The 7,104-nt window shown below is 40.1% G+C and overlaps 1 protein-coding gene across 7 annotated transcripts in view; it reads right to left on the reverse strand.

Annotated features, from left to right (window-relative positions):
* The window catches only part of AGTPBP1 (ATP/GTP binding protein 1), a 76,514-nt gene extending 69,437 nt beyond the window's left edge, over window positions 1-7,077 (reverse strand). For all 7 annotated transcript variants that reach the window (XR_004841224.1, XR_004841223.1, XR_004841222.1 and 4 more), the window contains exons 1-2: window positions 5,852-7,077; window positions 4,577-4,665 (exon numbers count right to left, since the gene is read on the reverse strand). The gene's annotated coding sequence lies outside the window, so the exon portion shown is untranslated. The remainder of the gene's footprint in view (window positions 1-4,576; window positions 4,666-5,851) is intronic.
* Between the last annotated feature and the right edge of the window lie 27 nt (window positions 7,078-7,104).

The following is a 7,104-nucleotide window of genomic DNA, read 5'->3' on the forward strand; positions in this document are numbered from 1 at the left end:
ACCGGGGGCTCGGGCCCGAGCTGCCCTCGTCCTCCCGGTGCGCCTGCCCCGCCCCGCCGAACTTTCACACCCGCTGCGCTACGACAGGTGAGCGCTCCCAACTGCAGCGAAGCCGCAGATCCCTACTGACGCCAAGTGAGAAGGCTCGATTAGCCAGGCGTGAAAGCCAAAGGCTTCACTCTTTTCCCCCAGCTTTTTGCAAGAGGGAAATAATACTTCATACACTTAAACCTCATGACATTTTACAGCAAATTAATCTCCACGTGCCTGCTTCTGAGCCACTTGGTATTACTGTTGACTTCTGACAGTGGGCAATTTAATCTCCCTCCCTGACAATCTGATGTGCAACAAGCAAAAAGCATTTCCTTTTTCATTAAGTTCCTCAAAGGAAGAAAGGAAACAGCTAACAGTTCCCATGTCAGATCTTTATACCAATAGTTCACAACGTTTACAAAGGAGAAGCAGCCCTCTAGTGAAGGCTGGTAAACTGAAATCCAGTTCAAATCTCCTTTCTTCCTTTCTACCAACAACAGCTAACGATAAAGGCACAATCCCCAACAGAAATATCCAAGGTTCACTTCCCCATATCACTGTGCAACCACGGAGTTACACGTTCTGATTCTCACTCAGTAAAAAGCAGATGTTCAGATACTTCAAATTGTGCACACTTATTCATCTCACTGTTCAAAACACGTACGCCTCGCTACAGCACTTGCACTCTCTTACACACCATAATATAATCCACTCACAAAGAGGGGAACAAAGATACCCAAGACTTCTCTACTGCCTAGCAAGTAGCCGTGCATTTTGGGTGGCAGTTGGCAACTCTTCCCCAGGGCTGACCCACCTGAAGAACTGTTTACAGTTCCTTCCTGTCAACTCCTTTAACTCTTTCCAGTGGTGTTACAGGGTTAGAAAGGTAAGCTCTGCTTGGATGCCCTGCACAGGGAAGAGGCAGGTCGGTACCCTCCCTGCACAGAACAGAATTGCTTCACTGGCAAAGTCAGCAGAAGCACCACGAGTCGGGAGGAGGGGACCACCTTTGCACAGCTGTGACAGATGGGGCAGATGCCAGCCCTCCTGCCCAGGTGCAGTTAAATACAGCCTGTCTAGCGAACCAGCATCGGCCGATTTCTATCCATTAAACCAGCAAAGTCAAGCAGAGTTTTGGTGGAGTTAACTCCAATTTAAAGGGGTATAACAGATTCTTTAGTCCATTGTCATAATATTTATGCATAAATGCTTGATTATGTCTTCTTAAATCCCCTTCCCACCATATTAGCATGAATGCATAGCAGTGATTAAGGCATATAACCAGTTGTCCTTGATTTTACTATTCGCTTGGTCTTCCTCCACCAAATAATTCAGCATTAGAACATGCTTCCTAGAACTTGGAAACCTATGAGTTACAATCAGAAAATATAAATGTATTTGGAAGGAGATTCCTCTCCTACCTTGCATGTTTCTCCAGTCATCGAGCGTGAATAATGAGAACACAGAGAATCAGAATTCAGGAATTTACCAGCACATTGGCAACAGGGAGGAACGGTCTCACTCATTCCATAACAGCAGTCACATCAGACAACGATTCAGAGAGAATACTTTAGAACAGCAAACAGTACAGCCACAAGATTTTCTGTGAAGTTCTATTCATGGAATTATTTTAAATGCGTGACTCTGTCTACGGCAAAGCAGAAGACATGGAATAAACTCAAGTATGACTCAGGCAAAGACAAAAATAGTGTTGGCAGGCTCTAGCAAGTAAAGAGCAAATAAGGGGGGTGTAGATAAAAACCTCTCAAATTTTTTAAAGCTGAAGTCAAAGTCAGTTTACTTAAGTTAGTTAAGAAAAGAATATTTTTAAACAGCTCTGCATGTGTCCTGGCACATCACAAGAATAAGTCAGCTAGAAACATGAGAATTCTCTACTGAAGAAAGAGGACACAGCAGCTCCAATTGATTTAAGACTGGCAAAAGGGGTAATTTCATTTAGGAAAAAAATGAGTGATACTAACATGCCTAATACAAATACTTGTATTGGTTACTGAAACCCCTTAACTTTTGTCACTGCTAATGTAAACAAAGAATGCGGAAGATAAAAGTTTTCTTTTTTGGAGGGCTGCCTTTATTTTAATTATTTCACCCAAAAAGATTGTTCTGTGCAGAACTCCTATTTTTTACTACCAAAACATCTGTTTATGGAAGTTAGATTTTTTTTTTTTTTGGCAGATAAAGTGATTCCAAGTTTAGGATTTATTTCTACAGGAACAAGTTTACCTTTAGAAAACTTGACCCTGGTGTACAAATACAGTAGCAGGCCACTGCTCTTCTTATTTACATAATAATTCCCACCGATTCAGATGCAGTTTACTTATGTGAAGCTGCAGGAATCTGCCCTAGCTTTGTTTTCGAACACATTACTGTGCGAAAAAGTGAATATTTTATCCATGGAATCTTTTGTAGAAATATACTTAAAAAAATCACGTTAAACAGAATACAATTCCAACCATTTATCTGATGCTATGAAATTAATGTAACAGTTCATTATTCTTTTGATTTCACAGAACTGTACAACATTTCAAGTAAAATCTTTAACAGGCACACAAGATTACTACAAACAATTAACATTTCATTTAGCCAGAGAAAATAATAAATCTGTGGTGTTTTGAAAACAAGGTGGTGGGAAATTACATTGCCATTAAGTGAAAGCTTGACGGGGCGCCAAGCACTCTTCTCCGAAAACAGCAGCAACAGTAATGCTGCCTTGTGGAGCACAATGGGTTCCACAAAAAATTAAGTCTCTGATTTTGGTATTTGTAGGGAATTCAGTCATAGGAATATACTTCTTAACAGGACAATCCAAGCACTTAGAAAAAAGTAGCAAATGTATGTCAATCTACACGCAATGTGGAAAGGACACATCAGAGGTGTCCAGCACCACAAGCTAAAAAGGCAGCTTACATGTTTACACAAATCACATTGCATTCATTTAGTATTTTTGACAAGGCAATACAAGCAATGAATCAAGTGACAGATTGCTGACATTTATGCAGAGGCACAAGTTTTCAAAGACAGGCTCCCCACTCCCAACTGCATGTTTATAGCCTGTTAAATCAACATTTACTACTATGTAAGCAGTACAGTATGACTTCCAGGATCAGACCATACAGCTAAAATAATCACAAATAATTTTAAAAGTTAATGGCTATCCTCTCTGGGAGCAGGAAACGCAAGGAGAGAAAAAGCTCTTCAAAATGTTTTAATGGGTAGCAGTGTGTAAGCATTATTACATCCTGTCCTCTTCCTTTGTAATTATCACCTGCCTACTCATTGTTTCCTACTAAATCTTAACCCGTACTGGTTAAATCTCCTTTGCCTGTTTCTATACTCCTATGTAATGAACATACCCAATCAGTTCTAGATAATGAACATAGCCACCAGTTCCCCTTAACTCTGAAAAACAATCACTCCCTCATTTGAAAGCCAACACTTGTCTCTATATACACACTGGAGAACTTGTTTTTGGTTCTTTTCTCTGGAGATGTCATTCCTCCCTAACCATTCGAACGCTTGGTACTTTTCCAACACAGCCTCTGTTCTTTTTCACCTTTGAGGAGATCTTGTGCTCTGTTAGTGTGTATTTTGACGCATACAAACATTTCAGTTCAACTTCACGTCTGTGGTTCATTCAGCTACTCTTTGTTGTTGTAATGCTACAAATGACATAATCCATCAATATTCCTTGCACAGAGTATTCCAGAACCTATAGATTTGTACCCTGGTGGATGTTTTCCTCTACGTGTTCTGGGGACTGGGAGTGGGAAGGAGAGGGTGTTGTTTTTCAGGGCAGGAAGGGGACAAATTTCTAAAGTGATACAGCATGTTTCAAAGGCTCATACCACGTCAGCCACTTTTTTTCCATATGCCTACTGACAACCGCATTTAATTTATATATGCAGGATATTAACATGAGGGGGAAAAAAAAAACCAACAAAAAAAACCCAAGAGTGAATCTCATGTGTTTTAGTCAAACAAGAACCTCCATACTCACGGTCAAAAAAAAAAAAAAAAAAAAAAAGAAAAAAAAGCATATAGTTTAATTTGTGCACTGAGGGCAACATATTGGTGCTTCTTCATATCCTGACTACTGTCATAAGTATTTTTTAGTTGCATCGGTGCACCAGATTTTGACAGCTTGTATTAGGACAAAGCTGTCAGCCAAGTACTACGAAGCTGCAAACTCGGGCAGTTTTTCAGGTTGTTTTGTTTTTAAACAGGCCTTTAATCTGAAATAGCCTGGGGTAAATTCCTTAATATACAGGCATATTAAAGAACAGCAAGAATTAAAATACAGACTATTAAAATATAGACTTTGGCCCAGCTGAAGGTCACCTTCTTTCTATTTATGAAAGTATTTGCACACTTCTACGTATCTCCATTTTCCTTTTCTCACTGCACCAGTTACTCCCACTAACAAGGGCATCCGAAGCAATGTTAAGTTCCTGAAAAATCAGCCGTACCTTACGCAAGGAAGAAGATAAAGAATAATTTTCAAAAACTGCTATGAGATACCTACTTCTTGGGGGAAAGCTAACCGAAAGTAACCTGCAGCAGGTGACCTCTCTTCCCACGATGGACTCCAGACACTTCTTGAGGGACAGTTCTCTGTGTTATTCAGAAAATCATAAACAAATGATGTAATTTTGTACAAACAGGTCAATTTGTAGCTCTTCACACTTAAGATTCTTGATCCTTAGAGCAAGGAGACTTACCTCTTAAATCTGCTTCAATTTATTTAGCATGTTTTAAGAATAGCATCCAGAGCATGAGGAGAATACATTATAAACAGACAAAACTTATTGGCAAATTATGTTTTTCCATTTGATTTAATTGACCTTTGTGCACACGGTACTTCAAAGACTGCAGATGCCTTTTTGCTTATGCCAGTCAAAATTCCTTTTACGGGACACTTTTTTTTTTTCTTAAGCTGAACTCTAGAGACAAGTTTGCTCATTTCTCCTCTTAATCATCCTTAAAAAATTCATAATGCTTTAGTATGAGTTTCTGCAGTGTAAAAATACACACTCGGTATTACAAACTCATACAAAATACATCAGTACCTTCAAAATTAATATAACATCATTTTGGAAGGACAAAAATAGAAGGCAGTCGACTGACTACACGCTAAACTGGTACATGGTTACCTGAAGTATTCTTGAACAAAGCAACCTATTTAAGTCAAGTATCTCATGACGTGTTCTTACTGTACTACAGGAACAAAGGTACTCCATAATAAACACTGCAGCAAGCTCCTCATAATTCTTACATTTGATCTACTCCCACTTCCCCAAGAAGGAAGCACACAATGTGTTCTGGACACAACCACCTAGAATTATCTGAAGGTTGCTTTTCTTCTCTGTTTTGCTTAACATTGAGGACTACATTGTGGATCCTACACGTATCTGCTTGACTAAGAGGGATACTCTTACATTAAAAACCAAGGCATTTTAAGTACTACTAACTTTTTCTAATTCAGCCCCCCCAAAAATAACTCTGTGTGTGTAACCTAAAAATAAGTAAAAAGTGATTTTATTTCTCTGGGTGTTCCCATGCAAGTATCACATGTACCAGAAGTTAGATCAGTCCTTCACAGCGATCTATCAATGCACTTCCATTGTATCGTAACATGTTAAAGCACTTTGATATTGTCAAAACAAAGCATCTCAGGTTATGGGTTACTGCAGTGCACGTGTGTTTTTAAACCACTACCATCATTTCACACACACATAACCAGCCTGCTGTTCATTTCTGATCCCTGATATTTTTGCGAAGAGAAGTGATAATTGCTTACAGTTAGTAACGATGCATCCATTGGTCTGCTGAGAACTGGACTGAGATTGCCACAATTACTTCAGAATAGCGAGCTCATAATAGCTACCATGCAGCCTGCGCGGAAACACAAACAGGTAATTGCCAACGGAAGCATCTGTGACAAACTTCAAACACACTAACTTTTCAGAAACTTGTTTTCATTAAATACTGGGTGGTTTTTTGTTAATTTCTTAGTTAAATGATTATTAGAAATCATCAGATGGGCTACAGTCCTTCCCTCTTCGAATTAAAAATTGAATCCCCCAGCAAATGAACAGTCTTTCTACAGAGCAGAGTGCTGGTCTGGGTATCACTGTTTTCTTTATTAAAGAAGATACAACCAGCTTTCATTTACAGATGTTTTAACCACCATCAGGTTCAATAATAATGATCTGTTCCTTGCCACAATAACCTTAAGATTGTTACAGGATGTCTATTACGTAGAGTTGCTTATCACCCCAGAAACTAAGTACTGTGCAGCTGTGAACCACCAGACATTTCAACAACCGTTGAACTAAAGACAATTCTTTCAGGTAAAGGTGGTGCTGTCGGTGGTTTAACATGAGCTCACACTGCCTTTTCTCCTCTTGCTTTCCTCCAAGTACAAATGCTCTGTATGTTGAGCACGTTGAATAGAAAGGTTGATGGGTGAAACTGTCGTTCTCATTTTAAAATCCAACTACTTCCTCATCATCTTGGAAGCAAAACCCACTTAAGCTAGCCTCTGTTTGATTAATAAAGCACTTCAGCCACTGTCTTTCACATTGATCTTCGCCGGAAACACTGGAAGCACAGTTTGCGCATTTTGTAAAAAAAAAAGATCAAATCCAGTGTAAATGGGTCTAAAAATGTAGTTCCCTTAGACATTTCATATCGGCCGGTTACCCCCCGACAAAAGAGATCGTCAGCGCAACTGAGGTTCTCTGCGGAGAAACAGTTAGTAACGTCTAGCAGATATGATTCATTAAAACGGAGAGGGCAAAAGGAACGAGATGAAGCAGCCGGCAGGAAAAAAAAATCGCCTCAAGCCTGCTTTCAGATCGGCAATTCAAATTCGGCAAGCTGCCAGAACGACTTGCACGGCTGCACCACGGTGCCGGCTCAGTCCTCCCCATAAACCCAGCAGTCACCACTGCACCTTCACCAAGTTCCGGTTCGCACCAGGGTAGCGGAAGACACCGAGAGAATGGACCGAGGGCGGGCATCGCAAATACCTGCAGAGGCGGAGCCCGG

This window comes from Egretta garzetta, unplaced genomic scaffold, assembly GCF_000687185.1.
Source record: "Egretta garzetta isolate BGI_Z169 unplaced genomic scaffold, ASM68718v1 scaffold41, whole genome shotgun sequence".
Classification (NCBI taxonomy): domain Eukaryota; kingdom Metazoa; phylum Chordata; class Aves; order Pelecaniformes; family Ardeidae; genus Egretta; species Egretta garzetta.